The sequence below is a fragment of the Pleurodeles waltl genome, chromosome 6 (genome assembly GCF_031143425.1).
Source record: "Pleurodeles waltl isolate 20211129_DDA chromosome 6, aPleWal1.hap1.20221129, whole genome shotgun sequence".
Classification (NCBI taxonomy): domain Eukaryota; kingdom Metazoa; phylum Chordata; class Amphibia; order Caudata; family Salamandridae; genus Pleurodeles; species Pleurodeles waltl.
This window is the reverse complement of record NC_090445.1, coordinates 1,123,219,903-1,123,241,436: the sequence shown is the minus strand read 5'-3', so window position 1 is coordinate 1,123,241,436 and position 21,534 is coordinate 1,123,219,903. Positions and strand designations below refer to the sequence as shown.

Below are 21,534 nucleotides of genomic sequence, written 5' to 3'. Positions count from 1 at the left end.
ATGTTTTACTTCACACAGAAAAGGGGAAACAACCCAAAACAATCGAAAACACAAATGGGTATATGCGAACACGCAAAATGTCAAAAACAATAATAGGAGGCATGCGGCATCTGAGAACGAAACTCTTCTGATTACAAGACAGCCAGGACCTCACACAGCTCCCTTTGGACTCAGCGAACATACAAAGTCTTGGAGCCGACTGTTAGGGACCGGATTGGGGCGTAGATTATAACATCCGCCCCTACTTGGGGATCCCTCAGAAATGTCGTTTTCACCTGGATGATATCGGGCACTTGGTGTCGCCACCGGAGCGTCCCCATTCCTGGCCTCCTAAGCAATAGACTCCAACGTGGAGTCATTGACCTCTTCCTCCCGATTTATGATTGGAGTTCCGGCACTCCTAAAGTACGATACATTTCTGGTGACCCTCTTACTGCCTCGAGCTGCTGTCACCATGGCACCCCGTACACTTACAATTTGCCAGGGTTCCGGCTCAAACAGAGTCTGGAATTTTCCTCCTGGCCGGCAATTCTTCACCACCACTTGGTCTCTCTTTTGAAACCCTCGATATTTACTTCGCCTTCGCTCGGTGGCTTTACGATTAGTACACTCCCTGCGTTGTTGCGTGGCTTCAACATTGAGCTCGGGTGCGACCCACTGGGGACCAGACGGGAAGCAATCCCTGGGAGGGACCTTGAACATCAGTGTGGCCGGGGCACACCCTGTAGTTCTGTGGGGGGTCTGTCGATAAGCACTCAAGAATTCGAATAGACATTTCTTACTGTCTTCTCTTTGTTCCACACCTATTCTGAGGCCTCGGTTTAAAGTTCGCATAAACCTTTCAACATCCCCATTTGCCTGCGGCCAGTAGGGCATAACCTTGCGATGACGTATGGCCAAACCCTCAAGGTAAGACCGAAATTCCTGTCCATGGAAAGGCGGGCCGTTGTCTGTTCTGACTTCGTCGGGGAGGCCAAACATGGCAAATGTTTTCTGAAGTACCGGCCTCACATTCTCAAACGCCGTGGAAGACACAACGTCCACGACAGGGAATGTTGTGCATGAGTCAATAATGACGACCGTCAGCCGCCCATCCGGGAAGCTCCCAAAGTCCATACTCACTTTTGTCCATGGCTTCACACTCGCCGGCTCAGTGACCACGGGGCAACAGGGTGGCTCCCCTGAGGTGATGATACAGGAATGGCACTTTCCCACCAGTTCATCCACCTGGCTGTCCATGCCGGGGAACCATACCTTGGCCCGCAATCTTGCCTTAGTCTTTGCAGCGCCTTGATGGCCCTGGTGTGCTAGCTCCACTACTTTGGCCCACAGACTCTGGGGCAGCACGATTCTCCTTCCTCTCAGGACCAGTCCTTATCCATCCGTGAACAATTCATCTCGCACCCTCCACATTCCTTGCATGGCTGCTTTGCACTCCCGATTGGCTGCTTTGGTTCTTTCCAGGAACAACTTCCACTCTTTGTGTTGAAGCGCTTCTTCAACCTGGTTGAGGGTTGCATCCACCTAGGAGGCATCTACAATGCCTCCCTTATCACGTTTTGAAATACTTCGGCCGCCGAGGATACCCCAAAGCTCAGTCTTTTGTATCGCCAAGTCCCACATGCGTTGAAAAGGTAGTGATATTTCTACTATCAGGCTCCAGTTCCAGCTGATGATACCCAGCATTGAGGTCCAGCTTCGAGAACCACTGTGCACCATTCAGATCTGCTATGATATCATCCATTGTAGGTGTTATGTGCCGCTCCCTTTTGATCGCCTTGTTGGGTAGGCGCATGTCGACACATAGACGGATAGCACCAGGTTGCTTAGGTTTCGGCACTATTACCAACGGCGACACCCACGGTGTGGGACCTTCTAAGATTCACTCCTTGATCTTCGAGTAGTTGTAGTTCCCTTTCCACGGCGGGGCGTAGGTGAAACGGAACTCGTCTGTGCCTGAGAGCAACAGGTGTCACGCTGTGATCTATATGTAGCTTAACACTTTTGCCTTTGAGTCGCCCTAGGCCTTCGAAGAGCTGCGGAAACTCATTAACTAACCGTTCAGCGTGAGAGTCATATATTTGTCGCGCAAAAAATACTAGTTCAAGCTCCTCCGGGGTGTGGCACCCCAACAGCGTACCTCGGTCTCCAGCCACCACATAGAACCTTGCCAGTGCTGCCACTTGTTCGCTGGACACTGACACCTCCACCGTGCCCCTCAGAGGAAGCGGTTCTCTGCCCCCATAGTTGTAGATTTTGGTGGTGGTTGGGGAGAGCACTGATGCGGGGGTCAGCTGCCTGAAGAGAGTCTCATCCATCACATTCACCGATGCGCCTGTGTCTATGAGCACTGTCGCTGACTTGCCGTTGATGTGGACCTTGCTCATGGGTGGAGGTTGCTTTTTCAGTTGCCTCTCACCAGTGAACGAGATGACAAAGATGTCTTCATCTTCATCCTCTTCGAAGACAGGGGTTTTCTGAGCCATCGTCTCGCTAGAATTATCAGCCTCGGTGGTCACGCTTCTGACCTTGGTGTCTCTTCCTCTCCGGTTCCCTGGCCAGCCTTTTCCAGACCTGCATACTCTCGCAAAATGGTTGTCCTTGCCACACTTGTCACATTGTTTTCCTTTGGCGGGGCACGCCATGGGTGGTTTGTGATCATACCCACAGCTTCGACAGGTGCGAGCATTTTGTCCGCCAAAGTTCACCTTTCGTCCTGACGGTTGACGCATTTGGATGGCCTCCACTTGCTCTTCCTTCACCGGGACCGAGAGTGCAGTTGACGCAGCTGCCAGGGACTGTCCCCTTACTGCTGCCATGGCATCTGCTCTCACTGCTGATAACTCATGTGAACGCGCTAACACCAGAATGTCATCAAGGGGCATTCCCTGCTGGTGTAGGATGAGTTTCCTTAGTGCATTTGAACGACATCCTTGAATGATCTGCGCCCTGATCTCCTCTTGTTGATTCAGGCCTACGCATGAGCTTGCTAGTTTTTTTAATCGGGCATAGAACATGTCCATTGATTCAACATCAGTTTGTTGAGCCTGCCGAAGTGTAAAACGCTCAAAGTCTGAATTTAGTTGTGGGTCAAAATGCTTGTTGAGAGCATCGACCGCCGCATTAAAGTCCGACTTATCACCTGTGTTGGGGAGCGCATCAAACAATTCTTGCAGCTCATCCCCTCCCATTAACAGCATGAGAGACCTGCGCACGGCCCCATCTGTCTCTCTCGTGGCGCAGAAGTAATTCTCCAGTCGGTTCAGCCATAAGCGGCATCTTGGCGAGGCAGTGGCCAGGTCAATCAGTTGGCTAAATGGTGGCAGTGCGGTTACTGACGAGTGGGCACTGGGGCCCGCTTGCACAGGCGCCTGGGGGTTCTCCTGCGGTGGGGCATCATGATGTGCTTTGGTTTCTTGTGCCACTACTTCTTTATATGTTTATTTTCCCACTTTTTTTTTTCTCTCTACAGGGGCTGCATTTGTTTGTTAATGTTCACTGTTGGTGTTCCAGGTTATTTGTTGATTTGAGTCTCCTTTTTTTTTTTTTTTCAGGGCCTCCAGCCCTCTGTACTCAGCACAGTTTCGTTTTATTTAACAATTCCACTTTTTTTTTTTTTTTTGTGTGGTGGGGGCTCCTATGCTGTGTTCCCCTCTCTGGGGAGCACAGCCCGAGCGGCCTGAAGGCGGGGTGCGTGTGCCTGAGATAGCACACGCCCCACGTGGTGCTGCGGGGCTGCCGGAGCGCTGCCTCCGGTCCCGTTTCTGCACACTTTTACTTTTTTTTTCTTTTAGCTGCACTTGCAGCTTCCCTGTGCTGTGCGCGCCTTCCGGGCGACAGCACAGCAACTCGACGGGGGTACGGGACGCCAAATGTCCCTTGCGGCAAAGAGGCGGGGCGCGCCACGCAAATCAGAGCGCCCCACGCCACTTGCCTGTCGGAGGTCCGACGCTGTCGGCGCCGCCGGGCATGGAGCTCCAGCCCGTTTCCTCTTCACTCCTGTATGTCTTCTGGAGACGACGCAGGGTTTCAGATGGCCCGCTCATCGCCACTGTAGGTTTGCTGATCAGGCCACGACCAGCCCGGAGCACCAAGGAGACGCGTGCACACAGTGAGTAGGCTGTAGGGAAACTGCGTCAGCGCAGTCCCTCATTTATTAAACCACCTCGGTTCCGCGTTCCGTCCGGACACGCGGAACCAGTTACAAAGTATAGAAGAGGCCGGGTGGCTCTCTACAGCGTGGACAACCCTGCCTGAATCGCAGATTGTCCTTTTTTCCTTTTTAATAATGGCTACACAGATGCCTCTGAGCTGGCTATGCCATGATCTGGCTTAAGCAAGCAAGAGTGTGTGTAACGTAAAGGAGTGTACTATTTGAATGATATAAATACTACACTAAGAAAACAATTGCCATAAAAAACACATTTTTTTAGGGCGTGGGAGAGCGTGACTTCCCACAAGGCAGGTTCGGGGCCACCCTCGAAGAGAAAGAGGCACTAAGAACACAAAAAGAAAATGTGGTTATAGTTGTTTGTTACAGGAATAGTGGCAGTGGCGTTTGTGGTTACACCATTCAAGAATATCACATCAGTCCAGGGGCAGTGATGTGTGCTGGAACATTCAGACCTTCGTTACGAATTAGCGTAAATTCTGATGGGCACAGGAACAGGCAGCAGTTTCAAGACAAAAAATACAAATGTGATTTCTGGATAGAAATTTGTATTAAAATAGAGAAACTATTGATTGTGAAAATTGTGTATTTTTTTTTTTTAAATATAATGTTTTGACTAGCCGCAGATTCCTCACCTTTTGAATATTCCCCAAGCATCAGACTGGATCTGTAAACTTTTCAGCAGTCTCTCAGCACGCTGGAAGGTGGTGGTTGTGGCTCCGCACTGATGCTGTTCTGCTTTAGAAATGACGTGCAGTGCCTATATATGCGACACTCCAGTGCATGGATGTCAGTTCCTTTCTTTCTGTGCAACCAGACACAGATCCAGAGATCTCTCATAGTCTCTTTTAGACTTGTGCCTCACATTTTTTCCGGTGTGTATGGAATGTACCCATCCCAAAACTACAGGTTTCAAGCCCTGATGGGAATATTTCTAACAGATGTCTATAACGGATCCCCACCATGAATGTTTATTGCGCCTAGGGTCGAGCAACGACTCCAGTGCCTACACTGAATGTTCATCGATAAGGCCAACGGGCAAAACTTTGTCACAAAGCATAAGACGACTCTGTGTTGGGGCCACTCTTGTGGTCCGTGTCCAAGTTCATTCCCGATAACGTTCCCGGAGTCATCGGAACAGGTCGATTGGCTGGTCTTCACCACACTCCAAAACATCAGGTAAATTTAAAAAGAAACCCAGGAAGTCAAGCGGGATTCTGCTTCCTTGCACCACCCACATTCATCTGAGCAGGTGCAGAGGTGGTGCCATTCTTTTCTATATCTCTCTCTAAATCTGCTTACTTTGGTGCAGATCCCACAATTTGTGATGGTACAAGCTGAGTTTCTGCAGCCGAATGCCACACCACTTCAGATCAAAGAGTTCCACATGGCCATGCTCTGGCTCTGCAGATCTCTTCTGACCCTCTTCTGGCATGCCTCTGTGCCCCAAGGAGACACAAAGGCCCTTCTTCTGGGACACTGCCAACGAGTTAATCCTGGGTGCCAGTTGGACCCCTGAGCCCGTTTGGTCTTCAGCTCTGTTTCAGACACAGACACATGTGCCAGCCCCAGCTTCCTCAAAGTGTGATCTCAAAAGACGTTGTGCCGAATCCGACTGAGACACCACTTTCTTTATTGGATGTTCCTATTTCTCAAGAGAGGCATCCCACCTTGCACTCTCTTTTTTGAATGGATTCTGAGGACTATGACCAGGATGATAAGTTTGCTCAGCTCTATACCGATGACAACTGGTATGACGACTTGCAGGAGGCTAGTAGCCTAGACACCTCGCCTGAGACAGCCCTTTTTACCCCTCCTGAACCCAGCACAGAGGAATCGGCCTCCTTTCCTTTGGTAATGCATAGAGCAGTTAAAGTTCAAATTCTTGAATTCCCCACCATTGAGATCAAAACAATTGTTTTTGCTGAGGTCCTACAACCTGGACAGACTTCTGCTGAGACTCTCCTCCTATTTTACATTTCCTTGTCTTCATCAGGGGCCGGGGCCAAACCTTGCTCTTGTCCCTCTGTCAGCCAACAAGTTGCCAGGCACCACTGTCCTGCTCTGGGCGACCTTGCTTTTCTCTCAAAGCATCCTTCACCAGCCAGCCTTGTTGTTCAGACCTCTACAAACCAGTATAATTCAAACAAGCTTCTCCCCACTCCTCAGTAACAGTTTTGCTTTGACCACTGGGGTGTTAGACTGGAAGTAAGTGCTCCGTCTCAAGGGTAAAGCTTGTGGAGGGCAGAAGCGGACCAGCTAGGTCTGTGATGCAGGTTGCTCTCTTCCATGTGCTCCCAAACCCCTGGTCCCCACTTACTCTGGATTATTCACCCTTGGCCTGAATTCATCAACCGGCTACGAGTACTTATTAACGTAAATTCATCTCCAGAGGCATAGCACACAGTTCTTAGATCTTGAAAGTTGCCGCCAGCCAACAACGACTTCTGAACATTTTACTGTAGTGAGTGAAGGCTGCGATTAGATGCAATTGAATAAAGGGAAAAGCTATCCCGCCATTATGACAATTAAAAAGCTAAGAAACCGTACTGTAGTACTGAAGAGGCTGGGAACAGAACAATAGTAAGGCAAAGCAAGCGGAAATGTTCGCATATTAGTATGCTCAAAGGGCTAACAGCGATCCCTAAAATTTTCCCTATGATCTCTTCCTCAATAAATGGAAACAGGGAACAAACAGTAAAAGGAAGAGAATGATTGGCAGAGAGCCAAGTGATAAAAAAAAAACTAAAATTGGTAGTACAAAACATGAGCCAAAAGCTGAAGAAAATGTAGAAAGCAACAGGACTGATTTTCTATTGGAACTAAGCAGTCATTGGACAATCTGTACTCCACCAACGGATTTCACACTTCCGATATAGACCTGTACCAACTCCCCCGCTCGCCTGGGAGCAAACCACCTAAAGAGACTCTCGAACTATACAATAGTACCCTGAGCAATGTATCCGAACTTGAAGTCAATTTATCCCATACCGCAGATTTTCCATTATTGACATAATTTCATGCTGCTGATGAGCACGTAAATATCTCGTAGTCTCTACAATCTCTGCAGAGGGTACTGGAATCTATTCTTTCATTGCTAGAAAAAAACAATGGCTAATTTGGATCATTCAAAGGAAATTCAGACCACAATATTAGAGTTTTTAGAGAATCAAAGTGGCTTTCCTACAGCCGCAAGGGTTGACCTCGGAGCGGAGTGCATTCAAGCAAGACTGTTCATGGTCGGAAAATACAATCTAGATGGAATATATCCAAAAAATCAAGTGCAACTCAAATAAGAGATCTCCAAAAGGGAAAAAAGTGAAAGGGAATAGGGCAGAAATAGTGTATTCACTTCAGAGGTTGTTCTCAAGAGTCATCACCTGACGTGGATGTAGGCAGAGGGTTAATTGCCCCTCCCTGTAATCCGATATTTAACCACACTAATAGAGCAGGGTCCTCAAAAAACCTCCTGTCACACCTTACTGACGTAAAGAGAGCCAACAGTAACAAGGCAAAAATAAAGAATCATGCAATGGAAAAAAGAATCATCCGTAGAATCTCAAACCGGAAGTCTTGCAGAATAAAATGTGTCCAATCCGACACCTCTACAAGCAATGCGGTAAAGCGAGTAAGTGGGCCCAGAACTATAAATATGGTACACCCAGAGGTTACTCAAGATTCAAGTACATTTGTCCATCCATCCAGAAAACAAGCGCTGAACAATTAACTCCTCAGGCCCTTAACTTTGTAAGTTTAAAGTCTTCACAAGACAACTGACCCCCTGCTCAAACAACATTGATAACTAGCACTACTGGAGGGTCGATGTTTGTAAATCCAACAAAAAACCTGTATCGCGTCCTTCAGATATCTGACCTTTTTGCTAAAGGAAATTATCCCTCAAATCGTCAAAGAATTTTAGAGCTCCTGCATGATCTTCCTCAACTCCAATCCCTCTCTCTCTCTCTCTCTCTCTCTAAAATAAAATTGGCTTCTTTTCCCAATATTCAAGATTCCTCTACAGTTTTGGTAGAATTCGGGTTCAGCGTGATTCCTTCGATAGTGCTCCAAGAAAGTGAAAGCCTCCCCATAAATGTCTTTGACATAGTGGGTATCCATTACGAATCTCCTGTATCCCCTCCTACATTGCATGTACCATTCAGTGGAGCAAAACGCCTGTTTTCTATGCCCTGCCATAATGGCAATGGATACAATAATGGATACGTGGACTCATTAACAATCCCTATTGAAGTTTGCGATAGACAGATTTGGATGGTCTGCCCAGAGAAGACAAAACAAAAACAGATGTCTCCTGGTCTTGGCTCTTGACGAATGTAAATGTAAATAAATTAAATGGTGGCTCTTAACCCCCCTTTTTTAGCAATGCTATATCCGATATACCTTGGAATAACGCTAGGTTGGAAGCATCAAAGGTGTACAGCTTCTCTAGATTATGTCCAGCAATTATTTGCCTCCCAGAGGCTTGGTCCACAGTTGAATTTGACTGGAACAATTATTTAGTTATCAGCGTCCCTGCCACTACGGTCAGACGAGGATATGCCAGGGGAAGTCTCTTCATCCTACTGACAGGAGAGATACAGTGCGATTTTGAAATAGTCAGTCTCCTGTGCAACAGTACAAAATTAAAATATGCATTAAAATAAATCTCACTAAAGTAAATGTTCCTTCAGCTGATACCTTATTTTTATTCAACATATATGTTCATCTGGTCTAGAATTAACTTCCTGATGGTTGAGATGTTTGACCTAATAGAATCTATCCGTGTGTCAGGAAGAAACTCACAAACGTTAATAATGGGTGACGTAAATTCTAAAATCTCTAATCCTATGTTAAAAGCTCCCAAAAATAAGGATCTTGAAGAAGCATGGTCACTCCCTGATCCTGTTTTAACGGCTTCCATTAAGGCAGATAAATGCGGAATATAAAACTGAAATCACTTAAAGAAATATACGGCGTGATCCTAAATAGTAGAACAGAATGGAATATTCTGGCAGCCTTCACCAGAAAGGGGATCACTGGCCTTTCTAAACTGGACTATATCATAATCAGCCATGATCTGTATCAAAAATGTCAGCTCTTTAAAGCTAAATTCGTACAAGGTAGTGACCATGCACTACTGTACTAGAACTTGTGCTAAATCTATATACAACATTGTCGTGGTCCTTAGCAGAAGGAAATGGAGAGGCACCAATAGTCTGCAAACTGGGCCAAATTATTTGGAACTCCAGCAGTGTAACTAAGATGAATGTAGCAATCATCTCAAGACAATTGTACCATGCATCTGAAGGAAGCAATCCAATTAAATTTTTCGAAGGGATAGCTATGGCTGCCACCTTTATGCTCCTACAAGGTCTGCAATTTGCGATTATATAGTACCCAGGAAAAGTATCCCGCAAGCTGAATAAATTAATTTGTCATCAGTTCGTAGTCTTCTTAGTCTCACGGGGCAAAGAAATCCTAGCTTTACGGAAGAAGCAAAGAAAAATTTGCTGATCGTTCAAAAGAGCCATCATGGATAGGAACTGGGCTGAACTGCAGCAAGCAGCCATGCCAAGAACTAGCAACATTTTCTGGCAGCTCATCTCCAGGTTTATGGGTTGCAGGAAAAAGCCATCTGCAATTCCTATCCTGCAGACGGAGTAGATAAATTATTTCTCCAAACTGTGTGGGACTAACTTTGACTCGTCCAACAGTGGGGAGTCCACCGTATCCATGCCAGCACTCGAGCTAGTTCAGCATGTAACAGCCCCCAATGCAAAACTTATAGTCATATATAAGGAAAGCAAGACCTTCAGCAGTAATGGGCACAATAAGATACCCATAAAAGTACTACAGGATGACCCTAAAGGTAGGACTAAGCTTCTCACTCCACTCTTCTATTGTTATGAAACAGGACGCATTCCAAGTTCATGGTCCGGAAGCATGGTGGTCCCTCTTCACAAAAAAGGCTCCCACCTATCCTCTTGCAATTACTGTCAAATTGCACTTAATGCAACGGGAAAGATTTTTGCATCCAGCATTGTGGATCACCTTAAGTATTGGGCTTTTTCTAGGGGCGTGATACCTACAGTCCAAGCAGACATTTGAACCAAACTGTCAGTGACAGATAACGATGCAGTTTTGCAAACAGTAATCAATAAGTATGTGGTGACCAGATTGCAAGTTTTAACAGTGTGTTGACATTTCAACTACTTTCAACAGGGTTGATAGACCACCTTGTGGAGGAAATTAGCAAGAATTGGGATTCCCAGCTCTTTATTGCGGCTTATAGTTGCACTGCATACATCCACTTGGTGCAGAGTCCTTATGTGGGGTGACAGGGGATTGACCCCAAAGATATTAACACAAAATGGCCTGAAACTGATGCATTTTAGGTCCACTTTCGTTTTCTTTATTTCTTAATGATTTGCCGGATTGTTTCTTGAAAGTAAATAATGTTCCCTCAAAAATAGCATCTCAAACTGTATATGTTTTAATATACACTGACAACGTGGTCATCTTTAACCTTACACCTATTGGTCTAAAGTGTAAGATGAATGCGCTTTTGCAGTATACAGAGATTTCTTTTAAGTAAATATTACTGAAACTAAGGTGGTACCATTTAGAGGGAGAAAACAATATTGGCCCTATAATTGGAAGTGGGTGGAAGGCCTGTTGAGGTAGCAAGAACATACATTTAATTAGGGAGGGTCTTCTCCCAATCATTAGTATATACCTCTAACTTCTCTCAGATTGGTCTTAAGAAAGGTGCTTTAAAAAGTTTTTATTGTCCTCAAGAAGGAGGCATTTTCAAATCCTCCTTGATATTTACCAGGCCAAGTTATCCCCTATCCTTTCATACGCACTCAAATATATCCCATAAGCAAGTGGTCAATTTTAAATTTATTTGAAGGGAAGCTTCTCCGTAAAATATCATCTTTAAACCAAGCCACTCCTATACATGGATTACGCCTAGAGTTTTCCTTACCCAGTGCCTACTCTAGATTTTTGGCAAACGTGATCAGGTAGGCACATAGGGGGTTATTCTAACTTTGGAGGAGTGTTAATCCGTCCCAAAAGTGACGGTAAAGTGACGGATATACCACCAGCCGTATTACGAGTTCCATAGGATATAATGGACTCGTAATACGGCTGGTGGTAAATCCGTCACTTTTCCGTCACTTTTGGGACGGATTAACACCTCCTCCAAAGTTAGAATAACCCCCATAATCTCCTGCATGCGTCAGATGGTTCTCTGAACACTCTACCGAGAAGTGAAACTTTCCCGGAGGGCAGTAGTTTGCATGCTTTTAATAGAAATCTGTAATTGCATTAGGGAATTTCCAATGTACAATTGCCCACCTGCAAACATGGACACCAGCAGATTTGAAGATGTTTTTTAAAAATATGACGCCCAGATTAAACCTCACACTTGATGATAATGCACATTGTTCTCAGCTCGAAACGTATAGGCCCTATAGTGACAACCTTGAATATAAAATCTCTCAAAAGTATTTGAGGTTTACATTATATCACAGCAGTAGGTGATGTATGATTTTGTTACGTTTAGGCATTTTACCTTTAAACATCCTTAAAAAGCACTGGTGTAAGGAAATGCCTTCCTTGGCATGGTTACCCCCTGACTTTTTGCCTTTTCCTGATGCCAGTTATGATTGAAAGTGTGCTGGGACCCTGCTAACCAGGCCCCAGCACCAGTGCTCTTTCCCTAAACTGTACCTTTGTTCCCACAATTGGCACAGCCCTGGCACACAGATAAGTCCCTTGTATATGGTACCCCCGGTACCAAGGGCCTGTGACCAGGGAAGGTCTCTAAGGGCTGCAGCATGTCTTATGCCACCCTGGGGACCCCTCACTCAGCACATGCACACTGCCTCACAGCTTGTGTGTGCTGGTGGGGAGAAAATGATTAAGTCGACATGGTACTCCCCTCAGGGTGCCATGCCAGCCTCTCACTGCCTGTGGCATAGGTAAGTCACCCCTCTAGCAGGCCTTACAGCCCTAAGGCAGCGTGCACTATACCACAGGTGAGGGCATAAGTGCATGAGTACTGTGCCCCTACAGTGTCTAAGCAAAACCTTAGACATTGTAAGTGCAGGGTAGCCATAAGGAGTATATGGTCTGGGAGTCTGTCAGACACAAACTCCACCGTTCCATAATGGCTACACGGAAATCCGGGAAGTTTGGTACCAAACTTCTCAGCACAATAAATGCACACTGATGCCAGTGTGGGATTTATTGTAAAATACACCCTGAAGGGAATCTTAGAGATGCCCCCTGAATACCAGTCCAACTCCTAGTACTAGCCTGACCAGTTTCTGCCAGCCTGCCACAACCAGACGAGTTTCTGGCCACAGGGGGTGAGTGCCTTTGTCACTCTGTGGCCAGGAACAAAGCCTGTACTGGGTGGCGGTGCTTCTCACCTCCCCCTGGAGGAACTGTAACACCTGGCGGTGAGCCTCAAAGGCTCATGCCTTTTGTTACAGCACCCCAGGGCATCCCTGCTAGTGGAGATGCCCGCCCCTCCAGCCACTGTCCCCACTTTTGGCGGCAAGGCTGGAGGAGATAATGAGGAAAACAAGGAGGAGTCACCCACCAGTCAGGACAACCCCTAAGGTGCCCTGAGCTGAGGTAACCCCTGCCTTTAGAAATCCTCCATCTTGAGATTGGAGGATTCCCCCAACAGGAATAGGGATGTGCCCCCCTCCCCTCAGGGAGGAGGCACAAAGAGGTGTAGCCACCCTCAAGGACAGTAGCCATTGGCTACTGCCCCGAGACCTAAACACACCTCTAAATTTAGTATTTAGGGGCGACCCGAACCCAGGAAACCAGATTCCTGCAACCTACAACAAGAAGGACTGCTGACATGAAAGCCCCGCAGAGATGACAACTGACTTGGCCCCAGCCCTACCGGCCTATCCGACAGGGACCAGCAACCTCTGAGGACTCCGAGGACTGCCCTGAACCCGAAGGACCAACAAACTCCCAAGAACAGCGGCACTGTTCCAAAACTGCAACAACTTTGCAACTTTAAAGCAACTTCCAAAGAACTCTCTCTTCCTGCCGGAAGCATGAGACTTCACACACTGCACCCGACACCCCTGGCTCGAGCTCCAGAGAATCAACACTACAGAGAGGACTCCCAGGCAACTACGACGACGTGGTTACCCTGAGTCGATCCCCCTGCACCCCAACAGCGATGCCTGCAGAGAGGATCCAGAGGCTCCCCCTGACTGCGACTGCCTGGTAACAAGGAACCCGACGCCTGGGCCAAGCACTGCACCGCAGCCCCCAGGACCGAGAGGAACCACCTTCCAGTGCAGGAGTGACCAGCAGGCGGTCCTCTTCCTAGCCCAGTCCGTGGCTAGCCCGAGAAGCCCTCCTGTGCCCTGCCTGCATCTCCTAAGTGACCCCCGGGTCCCTCCATTGCTTTCAATAGCAAACCCTTTGCCTACTGCACCCGGCCACCCCAGTGCTGCTGAGGGTGTGTTTTGTGGGCTTGTGGGTGCCCCCACCCCGCCCCTCCCCAGTGCTCTACAAAACCCCCCTGGTCAGCTTCCCGAGAACGCAGGTACTTATCTGCTAGCAGACTGGAACCGGAGCACCCTTGTTCTCCATAGGTGCCTATGTGTTTTGGGCCCTCCTTTGACCTCTGCACCTGCCCTGTGTTGCTGGTGCTGTGACTTTGGGGTTGCCTCAAACCCCCAAGGGTGGACTGCCTATGCCCAGGAGACTGACTGTGTAAGTGCTTTACTTACCTGAGAAACCTAACCAAGCTTACCTCCCCCAGGAACTGTTGATTTTTGTTATGTGTCCACTTTTAAAATAGCTTATTGCCATTTTAACCTAAACTGTGTGTACTACTGTTTTAAATAAAAGTTCTATAATTACCTGTGTGAAGTACTTTACATTTTATATATTTACCTCAAATCTTGAATCTTGTGGTTCTAAAAATAAATTAAGAAAATATATTTTTCTATATAAAAATTATTGGCCTGGAGTTAAGTCTTTGAATTTGTGTTCCTCATTTATTGCCTGTGTGTGTGTACAACAAATGCTTAACACTACCCTCTGATAAGCCTACTGTTCGACCACTCTACCACAAAATAGAGCATTAGTATTATCTAATTTTGCCATTATCAACCTCTAAGGGGAACCCTTGGACTCTGTGCACACTGTCTCTTACTTTGAGATAATATATACATAGACAACTTCCTAAAACTGGATAGACTAATTTGACAAGTCAGGATCATGTGATCTATTCTGGGAGGGGGATTCAAGACACTGAGCACGTATTATGTGCCTGCCTTAGTAAGATAGTGTCAGAGTCAAGGAATTGTTTTTTTAAACATGTGTATCTAAAATGAATGATGATTGCTTCAGCAAGGTCACCTCCTGATGAATGTGTGTTACATTTTGTATACATTTAAAAAAAAAAATGATCCCCGTTTTAACTGGAGGAAATTGCAGAGCTTGTTACTTTTCTAAGTTTCTTTTAGTAATTATTTAAGACTGTATGTATTGTTGATCTCTGAATAAGTCTAAATCAATAAAATTTGATTTGATTTATAGGCACAATTATAAGATCTAGAAACAGGTTGCTTAGGAACAATGTACGGATCAGAGTACCAGCTGGTACAGAGAGGTTTAGCATTGAGGCCTTCGTTCGGATTCTCTTCAAAGCCTTGACTAATACTCTAGACCAGTGGTCCCAACCTGTGGCCCAGGGACCCCTGGGGGTCCGCGAAGTCTACTCAGGGGGTCTGCAACTGCTTAGAAAATGTAATAATTTTAACAGATTAGGTCCCCAGCTTTCTGTAATGACTCAGTAGGGGGTCACTGGATTCCAAAATTATTTAGTGGGGGTCCCTGTGTTCACGTATTGATAAAGTGGGGGTCCACAGAAGTCAAAAGGTTGGGAACCACTGCTTGAGACTCAAAAGATATCCTTGTGGACAGAACCCACAGACCTGTCAATTTCTTCAGTACAACAAACCTGTCACCAGATAATCTGACATGAGTACGCTTCTTTCATCAAAAGGAGGAAATCATGACCGGGGCTAGGCAAATAACAACTTTTCATACAATGGCCACAACCTTCTCTTCTTTCAAGACGTCTGTCCAGTAGCACTGCATCCAGTCCTCAAATTCTCATGGGAGCACCAGATTACAAAGAGACGGGGCCAACCCCTCCGCCTTATCTTTGGATGGCAGAACCTTGCACCATGCTCTAAAACAAGTGAGAAAATAATTCAGAGTTAGGCTGAGCCCATGGGTAAAGATGAAAATCAGAAAGATCCTGATTGCTTTGCTTCCCCGGTCTGCCAGTCCGTGGATGGCAGAAAGCTATTGAAAAAGCAATTTAGATCAAATTGTCAACCAAGTACAGTGGTAAAAGAGATTAAATCAGTACTTGAAAATCTGAAGAACTCTGCCTGTTGGCTGCCTCTTCATAGCTGGCTCTGAAAGACTAGGATGAGATCTACAATTAGATAGGCTTCCTGCCTGCCATTTATAATGTGCTTGGGTGAGGGCCCAATTGTTATCCCATGAGGCAATATAATGGCTTTCCGCATGGTGCATACCTCTGAATGGACAGATAGTAAATAAGTACACTGGGTTCTTTTGACCATAATAGAGACAAGTAGGTGAAACCTATGAAAGTGTCACAAAGAAGTTAGTTGGCTGTTATTGGAGAAAAGGGATATTTGAGAAGCGTGGGCATGGGTGGGGACTGGATGACTTAAGAAGTTAGCAGTTCACCCCACTTTACCTTCTCAATAAATATGACTCAGTTTAATTAGAGTCGGAGACTTTACAATTGTCAGGTTGTTTCATGTTTGTCCCAGATTTTAGTTGGGGAGTTATGTGATAGATTATGAGGAATTTCAAAAGAGAGGTGTCAGCTACACTACTAGAACATCACTACAACAGGGCACTTAGAGCGTCTGTATTACAACCCAATTACCAAACTAGTTATTTGTAATGTAAGAGGCCTAAACTAATAAACTGAATGGCTAGTAATCCGAATTCAATTACACTCATTGAAAGGTGAAGGTTAAAATATGCTCCTTATTAGAAACCATTACATTTTACAAAACCGTAAGGAGGTGAGAGGGCTTAGGGACAACCTTCACCAACTTCCTAGTGGAAAACAACATAAACAATACTGATCCAAATACTAAATGTTCTGCCCCAAACGTGGTAGTCTGGAGGCAGATCATCTCATATTCTGCATAACAAAATAAAGAAAAAAAAGACAAATGGGAGCAATTAGAAGCCTATCTAAAGAACTTCAAAGGCAACTGCAAGTTAACTCACTCCCAGAAAATATGGCGAAGGTGATGGCAGTGAGGGCCAGGTAAAGGCGCTGTGGGAATTAGACAGTATTATTCCTTAACAACAACATTTTGATGGTAGCAATAGAGAAGGCAAATTGCAAGCTTTAAGAGCCTGCAATACACTACTCTGCATACGAAATGGGGAGAGGCAGCTTAATTAGGTACTCTAATCAGGAATTAGCAGATTCCTTTCAGTTGCTCTACATGGAGCTCTATTCACAAGAGGATGCGTTCTTTGCAGAATTAGAAAAATATCTGCAAATTACACCCACCTCCTGATCAAGTGCTCCCCTAAGATGACCTTGGTATGTAAGCAAAGTTTTGCAGCATGAATCATTTTCTGGATTTAAATTTTGTGCATCTATTCTACCATCTAATGGTTGGGTCCTGGAATTTTGTGTTGTCTGTCTTCTCTCTCTCAAGTCCATCCAATGTGTGACGTCAAACGTGCTTTCTGGATGTTCCTGTGTGTGGTTGTCATCTTTAGATTCTTTTTCTCCAACCACTGGGTCTGGAAGCTTGAAGCACCAAATATCACCTGGAAACACAAAACGCTCAGAAGACAGAGAAGAGGGGGACTTCTCAACCCCGACAGGGGACCATACTGGTGAGCACCACATAGTCAGAGAATGCAGAGCCATGGCAAACACAAGTTCTGTCCCTACTGGAATCACAAATTTGCAGAGAGACCCCCACAAGGTGTGCAGTGGGTGCCTCCCATAGAGCCATAGTGTTGAAGAATGCTAGTCCTATGCAGTATTCGTCCAGAACACAGTTAATGCAAGACTCAAACAGCACCTGGCACAACACGCCATGGCCAACACCCAGAGAATACAAGAGTTCTTGAAAAATGTAGGCCTGTCCAGTGAGGAAGGAAGAGAGTGAGAATTTGAAGGAGGCCAAGCCGGTAGAGGGCAGCGGGTCAGAAGCTGAGGAGAACATCATCATTGAAAGGGCAGAGGCTGCAATGAGAGCAGCGAGAGAGGCACTGAGAAGAAGCAGCCGCATAAGCTAACCCAGATGCAGAAGGATGCAGACTCTAGATCCCCTAAGGCTACCTCAGTGCCTGCGTTGAAGCACTCGATGGCTAAAGGTCTGCACAAGCATAAAGAGCCACATGGATCCTGACCAAAGGACACTGAGGGCAAAGCTTCTAGCTAGCCCTCTACGCCAGCAGGCACATGAGAAGGGGCGAAGGACGGGGAGCTTTAAGACCAAAGAACTGCCGAACTAGAAAAGGAAGGCTTTTTCAGCTACTTAGACAGAATGATTGCTCAAGGTCAAGCAAGAGAAACGGCAGCTCGAAGCTGAAATGGCGGTATCCTTCCTCCCATGGTTCCAAGAGCAATAAGACAGCAGAAGGCCAGTAAAGCTCAGGCCCAAATCTGGTTCCTGTAGATTTATTTCTGACAGACCCAGGATATTGTGCGTATATCCTTATCAACATTATAATGCATATTATCAACACCGTGCTTCCCGCAGTGTTGGTGCTCTGCCATTTTAGTACCATTGTACAAAAATGGTAGCAACAATGACCCAGTTTAAGTGCAGCGCTATTTTTTTGTTGGATGGAGTGGGGCAAATTTTTGTAAGGTTGGCTAGCTACAAGTCACGATTTAACTAACTGCCAAGCATGATTTAGAAGGGGGCTGGGAACTACAGAATAGCTATTACACATGCATTTAAGACGTAATAAATATGCTATGATTTTTTTTTTAAACTGTTCTAGCTGGCATTCATTGATTTAGGGTCAGCTTTTGACCTGGTGTGGAGAATTAAGCTTTGGAGTACATTTTCAGCAAAGAATTGAGCCAACTTTATTAACAGCTATTAAAGCACAGGGGCTCCCAACCATTTCTGATCAGTGAAAAACATTGTGAGCTACTGAAGACTGAACAACGTGTGCATTGTTACCAGACACCCCAATACTCAACTTCACTGACTTTATACCTTTCACCTCTCCAAACACAATATTACAGCCTTGATTTGGTAAAATGCCATCCAAGCCAAACTGGAATGAGCAAAAGCAACCCCTGACATGTTTTGCTATTATTATTGCTCTTCAGAGAGGTTTAGCTTTGTCAAGTCATAAGGAAGCATGCAGTATAAGTAAAAACAAAACCCTTTCAGGGTTAGAGTGACGCATAAATTATGCAAAAAAGAAGAGAGAACTCTGGGTAGTTCCCAAGTTTAGGTGGAGAGCAGCTCCAGTAAGGAGCACCCTGCAACATCGGCGACCCACTAGATTTGCTCACTTCAAATGCCTGTTTTTCTAGCAAAGTTTTTAAGAATAGGATTAGCACAGTGTCAAGGCGCAACAAGTCTGTTTTGTCTGCGGTGCAACCTTGCAGTTAATTGAAATCCTTGATGGAGGAGTTTGCATGGTTGCTCTTTTGAGCATATCTTACATAGTGACTGTGACAAGTGTGTTCTTTATTGTCATCTCCTGTTGACAACAGAGCTCGCCGTTCCCCCTCTCAACCATCTACGAGTATGCAAAATGACCTAGAAGCCCCGCCCACTATAACTCATGTCCTGAGGTAACTATAACTCACACCCTTGCCATGCATAGGTAATTGCTCCACATATTACATCATTCATGAAATCTTCTATGGCATCATTGATATTATCACTGAAACATTTGCAATAAAATTATTGATGAGAAAACTGTGCATGGCGTGGAAGGGGAATGAGTTATAGTTACTTGAAATAACTGTAACAGCTCAATTTCTATGGTTTTGTGCATGGAAATTCAGAACCTAATTATAATGTCCCTGTAACCTTTATTTTTGTTAGCTAGGGACTTATCCAACTAGAGTTTATTGCTTAAAACTGGATAACAATTGTCAAAATTCTGTACTTGCATGTCAGAGGCAAAGACTCAATATTGCACTTTGAACTGTATTGTACTAAAACTTGGTCCAAGACGGAATTGGCTCCTCAATGTATTCAAAATCAGTGGAGTAAGTCATTCAGACGTTTTATCATTCAGCTATAGTGTTGATATTTTTATTGTTTGGTCAGTTGCTTCTTACATGTGGTCTGCCTGGCTCATCTTGAGTGAAAAAAGAATTAGACTAAATTCCTTTCTCTGTTTCTAAGATCAAATGACAGTGTATTTTACTTTTAGTTTATCATACCGCTTATCAGAATTGTATATTTATTTGTGTGTACTTTCTAATAGACCTTCTTCAGGGCTGACAATGACAGTTTTGTATATTTACATACATATACATTTATACACTGGTATAATCTAGTGTGTGTGTGTATATATATATATATATATATATATATATATATATATATATATATATATATATATATATATATATATATATATATATATATATATATATATATACTTAAAAAAAGAAAGGATCCCAAGACCAACCCTAATACCAATATCCACATTAGGAAGGAAAATGCCAGCCTATGAGAAGTGTAGAAATACAATTCTAGTGAGTAATACCAGAGAAGGAAGAGCAAACGTCCATGTAATATCATTATCAGTGTGATAAAAGTCACAGTAACAATCTTGTTGTAATTGAAGTGACCCAGGCGACAGCAGAAGTTGAATCACTTTGTACTTGAACTCAACAAGAGTCCTCTGTGATCTATGTAAATATATAACTGTTATGTGCAGCCCTGAAGAGGTTTTATTAACGAAATGTGTTAAATGTGGCTGTATTGATTTTAAAGTGGTTTTCAATAAAGAAAAATCTATGAAAATCGTCAAAGCTGTTGTCGCTTCTTCGGGTTTAATGAGTATGATTACAATTGGAGTGCCCTCTGATACGCGTTTTGTTTTTTCTCTGCTTAGGCAGCAGCATCCTTAGCAGCTCAGTACCGTTGGGGCGTACACCTGCTCATTACTTGTGACTAATTGGGGACTGCTGTTCTTTATGCCTTAGCTGCTGCGTAAATTAATTGGTGTCTATATACATACGCGATTCATTTTGATTACGAGCTATTAAAACGTTCCTCATAATAAAAACAATGGTATGCAGGTAAAAATAGATAATCCATCCCAAACAATATTATCATTGTACATACATGAAGAGAATCATGACGTCTGCATGCACCCTACCAAATGTACTCTTGCCCTAGTTAAGGGTGTAGTACATAGGCATAATCTGCTGAATTTTGTTTCTGCTATGGCATTTCCACTTAGGCAGTAAAAACTCTAAAGAGTAGCTAGTCTTTGGGGACATTAATGATCCTGGAACTTTAGGCTTTTCTAGACATTAAACCATTGTTGTTTTTAACATAAGCATGCAATTGAAAAGTAATAGCTACTACTAGAGTTTAAAGCGCTACTTCTGCCAGCATGACTAAATGCTAGGGGAATATTACTAACACACACTTTCTTGGAAGGCTTTAAATAGTGCATTGTATTCTACAGTTTTATCTGGTAATTTTCAACTAACTCCTTCCTCCACTAAATATTTGGTTGATTCTAATAGAGATGATTGGTCTTATTGTGAGAGGACAAGGGGTTTCAGGGTCTGTTTTAGTGTAAATGTTTTCATTGTGTGCTATCGCGATATTCATAGGACGGTGCAGATTTTGCCTTTTCCTAGCGCAGTAAATAACTGGTGTTATTACCTGGCCCCGTGGCATTCGTTTTGTCATTCTCATAGGCATGAAAAGTTGAAGTAAACGCGTCACCTGCAGGTTACACACATATCTTGGCACTAAACCACGGGTAGTCTGCAATTATCTCCCCCTTGAAAAGAAAAACAACGCACCGCGAAATCCAAAATGATTGCTGGTGGCATAAAAAATGACTGTGAAAAGCAGTCGTGCGTGTTTCTTTTTCTTTGCCCGCGGATACTTGTGCAAGGATTGATGGCTGTCACCAAGGCGTGCTCAGGGTACCTCGCACGCCGGGGACAGTCTTCCTTTTAGGGAGTTGTTCACATTTGCAGGGAGGGGCAAACTTGAGGGGAATTCCACTTTGTAGGACTTCCCGGGAAGTTCTCTGGCTCATTTATGTGGGCGCTCTCT

General features: G+C 44.8%; 1 protein-coding gene across 8 annotated transcripts in view; it reads left to right on the top strand.

Annotated features, from left to right (window-relative positions):
- The window catches only part of PHC2 (polyhomeotic homolog 2), a 635,967-nt gene that overhangs the window by 446,536 nt on the left and 167,897 nt on the right, over window positions 1–21,534 (top strand). The gene's annotated exons all lie outside the window — the stretch shown is intronic.